The 14,100-nt window shown below is 42.3% G+C and overlaps 1 protein-coding gene across 2 annotated transcripts in view; it reads right to left on the bottom strand.

Annotated features, from left to right (window-relative positions):
• The window catches only part of TMEM200A (transmembrane protein 200A), a 59,195-nt gene extending 45,300 nt beyond the window's left edge, over nt 1-13,895 (bottom strand). For both annotated transcript variants that reach the window (XM_084514389.1, XM_084514388.1), the window contains exon 1: nt 13,208-13,895. The gene's annotated coding sequence lies outside the window, so the exon portion shown is untranslated. The remainder of the gene's footprint in view (nt 1-13,207) is intronic.
• Between the last annotated feature and the right edge of the window lie 205 nt (nt 13,896-14,100).

The following is a 14,100-nucleotide window of genomic DNA, read 5'->3' as shown; positions in this document are numbered from 1 at the left end:
CATCCCTGGAAGTGTTCCAGGCCAGGTTGGATGGGGCTTTGGGCAACCTGATCTGGTGGGCGGTGTCCCTGCCCATGGGAAGGGGTGGGAACTAGATGGTCTTTAAGATCCCTTCCAACCTAAAATGTTCTGTGATACTATGATTCTATGCTTAGGGACATGAAAACAACGATGAAAATATGGCTTAGATAAACTAGAAAGTCTCTGCAGAAAATACATTCCCGAAGGCTTTGGGGGTTTCAGGATGGCAGCTTATTAGTGGAAACTGATTGTCATGGCTTTGAACTAAAACCCTTCTAGCTCCTGAGAGCTGTTTTGGCTTGCTTGTGTAATAAAGGCATGATTCACAGAAAACATCTTTGACATTTTTGGGCCATGTAAGAACCAGCACACTGTATTTACTAGGTCCATGAGTAGCTAACATATTGAATGAAATCCTAACCTTGCTGAAATAGATGAGAATTCTTCCTTGATTTCACAGTCAGGATCTCACCATACCACCACAGCAACAGTAAATAAACAAGTATAATTCAATCACTCTATAGTGTTCTTGAGATCACATCAGGAACAGACAATTTTTGACTTGCATCATCCAATTCTCAATGTGTAATATCTAACCCTCCAACATTTTTGTGACATAAACTGCATTAAAATTGAGGATTTATATTGATCTGGAATGTGAGCAATGATAGCAGACACTCCCAGTTCTTATGTCTTTTCTGACCTGTTTAAGTTATACAGCTTTAGAAATTAACTTTGCAGGAGTCATCCAGCAAAATTAAAGGGGGCCAGTATTTAATTCCCTGAGCACTTCCTTCTCTGATGTAGGGGAAAAAAAAAAAAAAAAGAAAAAAAAAAGAGGAAGAAGAAGTGAAGCAAATGATGAGAGGCTGGATCTCCTATGATATAAAGAAGGAGAGGACAGAGCATTGTAGGGACACAGAAAACCTAAAGAGTTTAAAGGACCATTCCAGAGAGGAAATAAGTCACCTGCTATCAAATGTTTCATGTAACATCATGCTGACAAGATTCTTACATGTTGTAATACATACATGTCTTGTCTGTATGTATAAAATACTGAGGTGGCTTGGATTCACATCATAAAACAGGGCCACAGCGTGAAGACCGGCACTGTTTACTATCTTTACCAGTGACATGGACAGACTGAGTGCACCCTCAGTGAGTTTGCCAATGATGCCAACTTGTGTGGTGCAGTCCACATGCTGGAGGGAAGGGATGCCATCTGAGAGATCTGCACAGGCTTGAGAGGTGGGCCTGCATAAACCTCATGGAATTCAACAAGGCCAAGTGCAAGGTTCTGCATCTGGGCTGGGGCAATCCCAAGCACAAATACAGGCTGGGCAGAAAATGGATTGAAAGCAGCTCTGAGGAGAAGCTCAACATGAGCCAGCCAGGTGTGCTTGAAGCCCACAAAGCCAAATGTATCCTGGGCTGCATCAAAAGTAGTATGGCCAGCAGGTCAAGGGAGGTGATTCTCCCCCTCTGCTCTGCTTTCATGAGACCCTGCCTGGAGCACTGCATTCAGCTCTGGGGCCCCCAGCACAAGAAGGACATGGACATATTCGAATGAGTCCAGAGGAGGGGCCATGAGGATGATCAAGGGACTGGTGCACCTCTCCTGTGAAGACAGACTGAAGGAGTTGGGGCTATTCAGCCTGAAGAAGAGAAGGTTCCAGGGAGACCTTATAGCGGCCTTCCAGTGCCTAAAGGGGGCCTACAGGAAAGCTGGGGAGGGACTCTTTTTCAGGTTGTGTAGTGATAGGACAAGGAGTAATGTCTTTAAACTAAAAGAGGGTAGGTTTATATAAGATATTTTGAAGAAATCCTTCACTCAGTGGGTATTGAGGCACTGGCACAGATTGCCCCGAGAAGCTGTGGATGTCCCATCCCTGGAAGTGTTCAAGGCCAGGTTGGATAGGGCTTTGAGCAGCCGGGTCTAGTGAAAGGTTTCACTGCCAATGGTGGGGTTGGAACTAGAGGTTAGCCTTTAAGGTCCCTTCCAACCCAAACCGTTCTATGATTCTATGATTCTATGATTCTATGATTCTATGATTCTGTGAGGGTGCTTCTACTGGTATTTCACAGAATCACAGAATCACAGAATTTCTAGGTTGGAAGAGACCTCAAGATCATTGAGTCCAACCTCTGACCTAACACTAACAGTCCTCCACTAAACCATATCACTAAGCTCTACATCTAAACGTCTTTTAAAGACCTCCAGGGATGGTGACTCCACCACTTCCCTGGGCAGCCCATTCCAATGTCTAACAACCCTCTCAGTAAAGAAGCTCTTCCTAACATCCAACCTAAAACTCCCCTGGCGCAACTTAAGCCTATTCCCCCTCGACCTGTCACCAGACCGACCCCCACCTTGCTACAGCCTCCTTTAAGGTACCTGTAGAGAGCAATAAGGTCGCCCCTGAGCCTCCTTTTCTCCAGGCTGAACAAGCCCAGCTCCCTCAGCCGCTCCTCATAGGACTTGTTCTCCAGACCCCTCACCAGCTTTGTTGCCCTTCTCTGGACTCACTCAAGCACCTTGATGTCCTTCTGGTAGTGAGGGGCCCAAAACTAAACACAGTACTCGAGGTGCAGCCTCACCAGAGCCAAGTACAGGGGGACAATTTGGAGCACACTACAAAGCAGGGCTTGGAAAATCTCCTATATGACACAAATTCACTACCTGATTTTTATTTTTATTTTTTAACAAAAAGAGGAGAAACAGTTCCCTAAACCCCCTACTCTCCTCATAAGACAATATACATATGGTAAAGCCATGTTTGCTTGAGAAAAACAGAAATTACTGTAAGATCCACCAGAAAAGCCATAGTAGATTCATTCAAATTATGCAATACTGGCTTGACTACAGGCATGCTTTTTTTCATGCTCCCTGTTCTTGAACTATTCAGACAGAATAGAGATTTGCTGCACTATAACTACATTGGTGAGTCTTAGTTAAAACAAACAAAACCCACACTGAGAAGGAGCAATAAAAAAAAGTTTGACAATAAAGTACCATGAAAGCTAAAACACACGCCAAATGCAAAATGATTAACACAAGCTATTCATCAGCTCCAATTTTATCATTCTCCCAAAGTCATGACATGAAGTCATATAACCTTTTGGGGTTTGATGAAATCCAGGATAGGTTCTTTGGCTGTTTTTCAGACCTCTGCTATGGCTCATATTTTCTGTTTTTACAGTTTGATCATAAAGACTGATAGTTCTTCTGAAAAATCTGTGTAAAACAAGTCATACTCAGCAATGTTCATCCTCTAACTTTTGCATACAAAGAGCTTATTTAATTGTGGCCATGTCTTTATATGTGAGGTATGTGAAAGTGATTTTACATGTTTTTTAAACAATTTCTGTTGTTTTGACCAAATCTCTATTTTATTTTTTTTTTTTCCCCAGGAAAAACTTACTGCATCCAAAACAGTAGGAAATGTATAAAGTAGGATCAGTAGGCATTTTCTGTCTCATTCATCTCATTTGTGTTCCTCTCTGAGAATATAATTTCCTATCACAATGGGATTTTAAGCAAAGGAATCATAGAAACCTGCCCAGCACCTCAATTTCAAGTTCCAGGTGATGACATGCTCAAAAATCTCAACTTTTGGAAACAAATTCCCTCAAGACCTTGAATAAAAATCTAAAAAAACTCAACTTACTGTTCTTGTTAACAATCCCTGCAAATACCCCTTCCTCCTCTATGTTCCACATCACAAAACAACATACACGGGCTGAAGTTTGACTGGAAAATAACCCCAGAACACACTGTCCATTGAGTATCATGAAGAACATCACAGTCTAAAAGGCAGAAGTATGACTGAAAGGAGGACAAGAAGCTGTATACACATGCATATAACCACAGTAAGAGCAGTCTTTCACAATGCAGTGTGCTTGTTGCTAGAGGTTTTAAGTTGAGAGTTTGCAGAGTTCAGAAGCCACAAACAATTGGAGAATAGTAGGCACAAAAGCAGACCAGACACCTTTTCTGGGGCTATATTACTGCTTTATGTCAAAACCTTTGTCACTCAATGTTACCACGTCTGTCTTCTAAATTGCTAACCATGGCAAATACCAACACCTGACCTCATCAGTGGATTTAATGAAAGATGGGAAAGAAGGGTTAAATGATGTTAATGCCAAATGTATTTCTAGTCACACAACATGGGAAGACCCTCTTCTTTTACTTCCAGTTATTCAGGTAAGAGAGGTCTCCCTGCTGTTTATCTAAGAAATTATTGGCAAAAATGTGGGCTTGCCCCCAGAAAATAATTAACATCCATAGTTGCTGCTATAGTACTGAACTATCTCCTTTTCTATCTACATTCTGTCCCCATAACATCATTATATTCACAGTCCTGCAGTAGTCAAAGAATGAACTGTGTTTTAATACATCTTTTTTTTTTTTTTAAAGTAAGGCAAAGGAAGTGTAACAAACTGTGTCAGAGTTTTGTGAGCTTTCTGGCTAGCATACAGCTAATGAATGAGGGCAACTGAATCAAATCCATGCAGTCAGCAACCAAATTATTAATATTAAACAATGGATGAATTTGCACAATAATCATTAACCAGACCTCCAAGCACTATATCTAAACTAAAAAAAAAAAATTATAAAAAAATGCCCATAAGTACCAGAAGGGTTTCAAAAGTCACATGTTCTTGGAACACGGGTATTCCCAAACAAAGTCTCACTGTTGAAGGGCAACAAGGGCAACATCCTCAGATAATTCCAGAGCAAATGACTCATCAGAAAAATCTTCCAAACCAAACTCTCCATAACATCAGCACCCTCTCTCTGAGGGTCATCTCTACTTCAGGCTGTTTTAACTGATCCTTCTCTCTCAATCTCTCTCTGTCCATCTATTTCATAGTTTGCTGTACTGGAGCTCCCTTTTGTTTTCCTTTTCTTCCTTTTCTCCGGAAGATGCTTCTTTAACTGGAAAGGAACAAATACTGGATTAAGAAAGAAAGCTTGGAACTAAACTCCTCTGAAGTCTGCCTCTTCAACCACAAGGTTTAATAAAAACATGCTTAATCTGAGGTTGATATTGATACTGACATCTCATAGAATATCAGGCAATGTGTTAGGCCTACTTCCAAAGCACTTGACATTCAGGGATTAAAATAACCTCCTCAACTCAAACCTGAAAACCATGCAAGACAAGCGTTATTCAAATCTAAGCTTTGTCTAGTAACAATTAGAATATTCTATGCAAGAGTGAAAGAGATTTCTCTGGGACTAGGTCTAAAACCTGTAAGAAAGGACTGCAGAAATCATCTCCAGGTGCTTCCTTTGGACTTTGCCTTCCTGAATACAGGTTAAATACCTTATGTCATGTACACTGATGAAAATGGCCATAAAAGTAAAGGTTAAGTATTCTCAAAATTCTTTGGAGAAGGCAAGAAAAACAATGAACTTCATGTGTCACAAAGTCATGTCACAGTGCACAATAATAAATCATTTGTATGCTATGAAGGCAGCGTAATACACTGGTAAAAATATCTATAAAATGTTAACAGAAAGTTACACTACTCCACCTGGTTGTGGCCTCTCATAGGCTAATTCTGACTGGTAATCGTACTTCTTTTACAAGAATTATATAATCTATACAATGGCATCTAATCACAATCTCCACATTTCACAAGAAAAAAAAATCTGAATAAAAAATCATAGTATTAAGAACTAAGATGAAAAAGAACCAGTCTTAAGTATAACTTATTTTCCATTACCATTTCAACTCTACAGCCAAGAGGACAATGAAAAAATACAAACTGGAGTGCTGCAAAACACAGCATTGCCTGATCTTGACCTCTAAATATTTCTGTGTATTTCATTGGTATGTGTGTTGTTTGTAAACCTGGATTGGAAAACAGTGACTTGCATCTTTCTAATATCACACAGCCTATTGAACTATTTTCTAGCAGCATACATAGGACCTTGCAGATATTCCACCATGGTTGCCAGTTAATGAGGCCATGTCTTAGGAGAATAAAATTGAGTTAGAAAAAGAATTGAAATAAATTCAGCATAGGAGTCTGTGAAGTAATTTGGAAATAAATTCCTTCCTGGCAAAGAGCAAAGCAAACACTTTGTAGCGACCATAACAAGGGTTTGAGGAAAGCATTCTGGCATTGAATTATCATGAATTTACTCTACAGCTCTAAAAGTTTGTGAATTGTATTAACAACCAAGCCATTGGCTTGGCTATTATACCCAAAGAGAGTCTGTTAGGCCTCTGGAAGCTATTATTATTAATACTTTGCCGGTCATTTTTTTTACCAGGCTACTATTACAATGCTGATAATCATGACATTAAGGAACTGTCAGCTGGAGATTTATTTTGTGTGCAAATCTGAACTTGTTCAGTAAACTTCTTGTAATACATTTGGAAGTCTGGTGCCCCAGTATGTCCCACCAATTCCACGTATTTTGTATATCTAAGCATAATGCAAATAACCAGACACTCTGGTTGGTATCGTGGCTAGAGAACAGGCTTTTGCCTCAGTAGTTTACTATTATAGACATAGTGAACACATATTGGAATGGAAAATCTGTGCAAGTATGGTAGCTAAGTACTCACTTGAATAAATGCCATTCAATTATCCAACATTTTGAAGGCAGTCCCCATTGTGCTTATAATGCTCGCTAGTCTTCTATAAGACAGTGACATTACATAGATCTGCATGGTAGCAACTTTTGTGTTCAAGGCATTAGTCTGATTATAAAAACAACAGCTCACCTGTACTTCAAAACTTGCAGGTACTTCAAAATACAGTAAACTGCCCCACTTAGTAGTTTCTACCTTGGTAAACATGCTATACTCCACAGCTCCCTTTCTTTTTATATCTATGTTTGAACAGATTTGCTTATAGTATAGCTTCTCTAAGAACTGTTTAATGTCATTTTTGCAGACTGGTGTATTTTGATACACAATGAAGACAAAATAAATCATCTAAAATGCAACTTAGGGAGACAAGAATTATTCTCTTCATTTTCCAGTTCATTTTACAAAGTCAAAAGATGGGAATGCATCATAAAGGAAGCATCACCATGTTTTAAACATTCTGTTTATAATGTGAGCCTATTTCAGTCTACATTACTGAATGTAGCATCATTCACCTTTAAATATGCAGCTTATTATATTTCATATTTTTTTCTGCCTTCATTTTTTTTTTCAATTTATATTTGTCATTCATTTTCTTTTTATTATTATTATTATTATTATTTTATATTCCCTTCTTTTTTCCCTCCTTCCCACACCACATGCTTTCTTCTTTATTCTTTTCTTCTCTCTTAACATGTCGTATAACTTCTCCTTCCTACAGAAATATAGTCAGACCTCAGGTGAAACAAGTCAACTGTTAAATACACAGTCACTTATAGCAAGAAGTACACACCTGCTGAATCTCACACACCACATCAGGTTTATTCAGTTGACTTTGAACAACCCTACTGTGACATCCATGTCTCCAGGACAACATGGTTCCTTGGTGCATCTCTTATTCTGAGGTCAGCAGGTTGCCTGACACATACACTACATATGTCTAGCACAAGATGCTGCAAAAGTGAGAAGCTACAGCAGACAAGTTGTGTACACCTTGACTGCTCCAAGGAACAATTCCTTGGGAAAGTACATTTACTGCAGCAGAATGCTGACTCAACACACGGCACTCATCTCATCCATCTTCATGAAGTAATACATTAAACGTACATCTCACTACAGTGTCAACACATGTCGAATTTCAGATTTGAGTAAGAGAAAAAGATCAATTGTGTTTGTGCATGTATCCACGCAGTTACATGAGGAATGTACTGAAAAATTTCAGTAACAGGATCAAGTCAATGACTAGGCTACTATACAATTCCTTGACAATCCTGCCAACTCATACGAAAAGGAAGAACCCATATGAATTCTTCATCAGGAGTTTTCCAATACACAGAAAAATGATATAACATCCGAATAACTCTCGGAGCTATTCATTTACCTGTAGTTTCTCACACCAAACCACAACAAATTATAAATAGATGCTTTTCAGTAATAGTGTATAAAAATTGGAAAACTGGACCTTTTTTTTTTTTTTTTTACTATATGGCGACATATTTTTGTGTATGTTTTGTATTTTAGTATGTGATATGCCTTTGTTGCTTTGAATTACACAAATTAGAGAAAAAATGCCAGTGCTTTAAGCTGCAACTTACACATACAACTAGATTGATGGGCAAGTTATGGTACAAGTAATGTCATTTTTTTATTCAATGCATAGAAAAATGTAAGTGATAAAATTAATTAGATACAAATTTGTTCTTCAACAATAGGCAGCTGATTACAGATAAGTGGAGCCATTTATTCAGACACACTCAGATGGAAAATGTGGGGGAAAAAAATCAAATTCTATTACTGTTATCACTATCACACCAAATTCAGTAGAACAAGTGAAGTTTTTTTAATTGCCTCCTAATTAACCTGCTTTGATGGTGGTTTAAGTTCACAAAAATCAAAATGGCTTCTGAAATTCCCCCATTTATTGGAAGAAAGTAGTCATTTTAAAACTCTAAAAAGCTTGTTTTGATTTCATATACACTCCCTGAGTTAGTGCTACAGATCCCAGCACGTCACAGGCATCAAAGTGGATACTTCTTTAACTATAAGTTAAAGAATTAATTGCCACCAAAGAATGGCTAGGACTCATAGGATATTAGTGCCCAACAGTATCAACCCTTCATTGAAAATGTTCTTCCCATGTTACAGCTAGAGTGTATTATAGAAATATGCAGTTTCATCACCTCACATTGTAACACTTTTTAGTGATGGCTTTTAAAATAGTAGCACGGGGATGCTCAGTTTTTGTGAAATAGATAAAGAAAAAAAAAAAAAAGAAAAAGTCATCAGAAGAGATTTCTCTCTTCTCCTGTATTTCTTTGTCTTTAAACTAGTTGCAGTAAGAAGTAACTTACAGTATATTTCACATCACTTGTCGTTTTTAAAATCTGTTTGGTTAGGACATGTATCTGAAAAGGATCAAATCTTAGTTTCTCTGATTCAGTAAGAGATTCATCATTTATTTAAGTGGGATAGACATAATCAATGTAGAAAAAGATATAGTTTGTTTCTACTTAAATTAATTGGAGGAAAATGGTCACACGTCCAACAAAAAGAACAACTGACAACAGTTCCAGTGGGATAGAAATAATAATGACGTGTTGATATAAATGGACACAAGAAAGGAAGTCTTACAGTCCTCATTACAATTCTTGGAGACTGCACAAATAGGTACTTCATGGCTTTATTTTCCACAAGTCCGTTCTGGTACTACCTTTCCTGAAATCTCTGCTGGATGATTACACCTCACTGATGAAGATCCTCAGGCATCCAATGATCCTCAGGTGGCTCTGCACCTCTCTAGCACACTTTAGGTACAATAACCTTTCCCAACATGAGACAGGGAAACACAGAGACAAAGACTTTGAGGAAATACATCCTTCCTTTTCATGTATTCTGCCCATTCAAAAATTTTCAAAAAGCCCTCAATGTTCTTTGTAATATTTCTGTCACCAAAAGATCAAAATAAGAATATTGAGGGATACAAACATTCTGTCACTGCTGCAGATAAAATGTTCCAAATAGCTCTTTGTTACAGTATCACCATCTCATTTATAGCTTGCTGTACAAATAAATAAATAAATAAATAGATGTTCTTTTAACTGCTTGATTTTTAAGGGAAAGCATGAAGTTTAAAAAAAAAAAAAAAGAAGTTTAAAATTACTGATCCTGTAATAAAGTTCTGGTAGGAGAATGTAATTGCATTAATACTATAAGAGATCAATATAATCTGAATTTTGCAGCACTACGTTCACCCATCAGTTCCACCTGATCTACTCCCAACAAGATTCACTTACTTGGGTAGGGGCTACAGATACACTGCAGGTACTGAATTGTGTTACACAAAAATGGTTGGTGGGAGTAACGACCTCTTGCTGTACGGTCAGACTGCATTCCCAGCAGGGAAGTTTACAACAATGCTTATTCTCACAAACTCCACAAAACGCAGGCACTCAGGAGCTAGTAAAACTAGTGTGTAGGATAACAGCTGTGCAAAACATCTGTCCAGCAATTTCATTCACTGACATTGTCAGCATTTCACCTTTCCATGCAATCTACAGTCCACTTAATAAGATCCTAATTACCCCAAGATTGTGTGGATGATGTGTTAGTTAGTAAGGGAGAAAAGCAGAAACTTTTCCTTACTCTATTCTTACTTTAAAATGAAAGCACCACATCAAGTATCATCTGCAAATTCCTTTATTTTCTCTTGGACTTTGAAGGTATAGACACCTCTTTATTTTAAAACGTGTGTGAACCTTCTAAGAAGATTCCCAGTTCTTAAGCTATCGATCACAATCTTTGAGGAACGTAAAGGCAGTCATCCAGCTGGCAGCACAGGAAGCAACACAAAGATCCTGCTGGTAAACAGGCACCAAGAAGAACCTCCCTAAATCCTCATAGCAATGTCATAGCTGGGATGTCTTCCCACATCCATCAGATCACAGCTTCAGAAATCTTAACTATGATGTTTTTTCAAGTCCTTCTAAAGGCTTCTTTGTAGAACTGTAATATAAACATTATCTAATGGGGTATTCCACCCAGCCTTCAGCTGTCTTTGTACAAGTGGTAAGGCTTTCTTTTAGATCCTGTTTGCCTGCCTCATTGCAAGCATCTGAAATGTCTTAGACTGGGACAAGATGCCCATGTTTTCACAAATGATTCCTAGTTTAGTTCTCTTTGCACATTGGAAAGTGATTTGCTCTTTTCCCTTTGTTCCAATACCAGGAGACCAAACACCCATAGACTAAAAGTAATTGATCTGTTTACAAAGCTTTATGGCACCAGGTCAAATGGAGACATCATCACTGTCTAGGAAATCAAGCTCTTATTTCCACTACATGCTATAGTCTCTACTACTATCATAGAGTATCAAGACTGCTAGCATTCTTCTGTAAAAAAAAAATAGGAAGTTCTTCATGATGGCAACACTTAGGTTTCATACTTTTTATATCACACCTTTGTCTGGTTTCAATAATTCTGCTGGGAGTTTTCACTGATTTTCAGCATTTTGAATTTTTGGCTCCTAAAATATACCAAACAAGCTACAAGAAGCAGCAGTCTCCTCCTGTTGTTCCATACATGTATTCTACTTCTTAACTCATTTTCATTTCCCCTTTTCATTCACAGAGAGGTATGAGTCGGTCAGGAACATACAACCCACAAGATGTGGCTGATGTGAATACTTGTGTACGGCACAGGTATTTTGTGTTTTATGCCTAGCGTTCACGGAAATGGAAGGAGAACACAGTGAGAAACACAGCTTGGTCCAGCAAGGGTCCAGTAACACAGCTAAGCCAGCAAAGTGTTTCACTGAAGTTACTGCACCTATTGCTATATGCAATGAACTCACACCACAGATGGAGGTTGGCACTGCTTACCTGCTGGAGGGTCAGCATACATTTCAGTGCTTTGTCAGAGCAGGGCTTGCTTAGTCCATACTTTACAGGATTAAATTCGGACAGCCCACCTTTTATAATCTGATTACACAGCTTCCATAAAAATGAATTCTGGTCCAATTCCAGCAAGGTTGTGTTGGGCAAAAATGTTTCTATACATGGAATAAAATAATTGTAGTGTGCTGAACTCTCACATCATTATTCTTTTTCCAACTTTCATTTGGGTCATTGTTGCAATCCAACAAAGGAGCAACAAATAAAACATGTTTCTATGCCAACAAAATAAGAATTATATATGATTTTATTTTCCAAATTGCTATTTATCTACAATATATCTTTTTCCACAAGGGTGCTCTTTTTTTTTTCTCCTGTGTTCAGAACAAAAATCTAATTGTACCTCATGTCTCAAATTGCTAAAAATTGTCTTATAATTATCTTCTAACAAGTATTTTGCTAGAAGTATGTTTATTGGTATCACGAGAAGCACATTAAAATGTTCCAAACTCAAAAGACCCTTTGATTTCTTTATTAAAATAACTCAAGTTACATTCAACAGAAATCAAATTTTATGTTTAAAGTGCTTTTCTTTTCTACTTTTTACAAAGCAGTACAGAAACAAAAAAAGGAAAAAATGCACTCTTCCTTTCTATCTGGGCACTTCTCTGGTTTCCATCACATAGATCGGAAGTATCATCTAGTTAAAGAAAAATAACAGGAGAGTTGCCAGTGTACTGATCCAGAAACAGGGTGAGCCAGAACACACAAAACCTTTGGTGCTGTAATTTCACTGAGCAATAAAGCCCTCCGTCCTAACAGCACCATAAACTGCAGGTCCGCTACGTGACTACAGGTTATGTTTTGCAGGTCATCTTACACAAAACGATGCTTTAGAGGAATACTTTGGCCAGTTCTCCTTATCATAACCTGCGTAAAACAAGACTGGCGGTGGTTAATGACAATCGGGTACCCCTCCTGCTGTCCCTGCCCCGCCGGACAGGGCACGGACGCTGACCCAGGGACCCAGCGGGGAGGGCAGGGAGGCGCCGGAGGGGAGGCTGCGGAGCACCGGGGGAGGCTGCTCCGTGCTTCTGCCCCCGGGGAGCCCGAGGAAGACCGGCTCAAGCAGCGAGCTGGGTCTGCGTGCGAGGGAGGAGGGCATCCCCCTCGCCGTCCCCATCTGGCTCCCATCCTCCCAGACAATCCGCACACCACCACCATCTTTCCTCAGACAAAGCCGACCGAGCCCCGAACTTGGGTGGCGATGAAGGCAACGGGGAAACTTCCCGGGGCACGGGGGGGCGAAACCGGGAGGCAGCTGCGGGGCCGGGGTCGGAGCCGGGCCGGGGGGCGATAGCAGCGCGGAAAGTCCTCGGGAGCCGAGACCAGACAAAAGAGGGTGTAGCAGCTGCACGGAGAGAGGCAGCTCCAACACGCCAACTGGCTCCGCTCGGGAGGCACAAAGTCTATTTCTGGGAGGGGGAAAAATAAAAAGAAAGAAAGAAAAGCCCCCCCTCCGTCCCTCTCCCCACCCTGCCAACCGCCCCAAAGCCGAGCGTGGCTGCCCGCGGCTCGTCCCCAGCCTGCTCCCCGCGGGGGTCCGCGGCTGTGGGGGCGAGAGAGAAAGGGTGTCAAGCTCCGGGGTGCCCGGCAGCCCCCCCAGCCCGGCGCCCCTCCGCTTACCTGCGGGGAGGAGCGGGGTCTCACGGCGGGGAGCGCTGCAGGGCTGCTCCGGGGAGGCGGCGGCGGGCTCAGGGGGCGACCGGGCTCCCCGAGCTCCCCGAGCCCGGCCCCGGCGCCGCCGCCATCCTCGGCGAGACTCGGGCGGGGGCCGGCAGGCGGCGGGGCCGGGGCGGTCACTGCCGGCCGGGGGAGGACGCCCGGCGCCCGGGGGCTGCGCGCCCCCCCGCCGCCGCCACCGCAGGGCCAGCCGGAGGCGGCCGCCCCCTGCCCGCCCCGCGGCGACGGGCGGGTGCCATAGCAGCGGGGCCGCGGCCACCCCGGGGGGTGGGAGGGGGGCGTGGGCGGGCGGCGGCTCCCGGGCTGCAGAAAAGGGGGGGAAAAATAAGGAAAAAAAAATAAAAAAATAATAAAAAAAAAACTTTGCCCGCTCCGCCGCGAGGTGCCCGGGCGCCGCCCCCGCCGCAAAGTTTCACTCGGCGAGCTGCCGGCTGCGGGCACGGCTCCCCGGGGACGGCGCCCCCAGCCCCATCACCCGCTGCTCCCCGCGGGATGCGGCCGGAGGAGGAGGAGGAGGAAGCGGGCGGGCACCAGGGAGCCTGCGGCGGGACGGGGCAGGGAAGTTTCCCCTCTCCCCGGGGAAAAGCGCGGCTCCCCGGTGCCAGGTGCCCGGTGCCGGTGCCCGCTGCTGTCGCCGGTGCCCGGTGCCGGTGCCGTCCCCGGAGCCTCCCCGCGCCGCTCTGCCTCCGGCCCCGCCGGGCGGGCGCTTTGTAGGGAGCCCGGTCCCGCCCCGGCGGGCTGCGGGGCTCCGAGGCCGGGAAGGAGGAGCCGGCGGGCGGGGAGCGGCGCCCGGCGGAGCTCCGGGGGCTGTGGAGGCTGTGGGGGCACGGGGGGCT

The sequence above is a fragment of the Aythya ferina genome (genome assembly GCF_964211825.1).
Source record: "Aythya ferina genome assembly, chromosome: 3".
In the NCBI taxonomy this organism is placed as follows: domain Eukaryota; kingdom Metazoa; phylum Chordata; class Aves; order Anseriformes; family Anatidae; genus Aythya; species Aythya ferina.
This window is presented reverse-complemented; position numbering and strand designations above follow the sequence as displayed.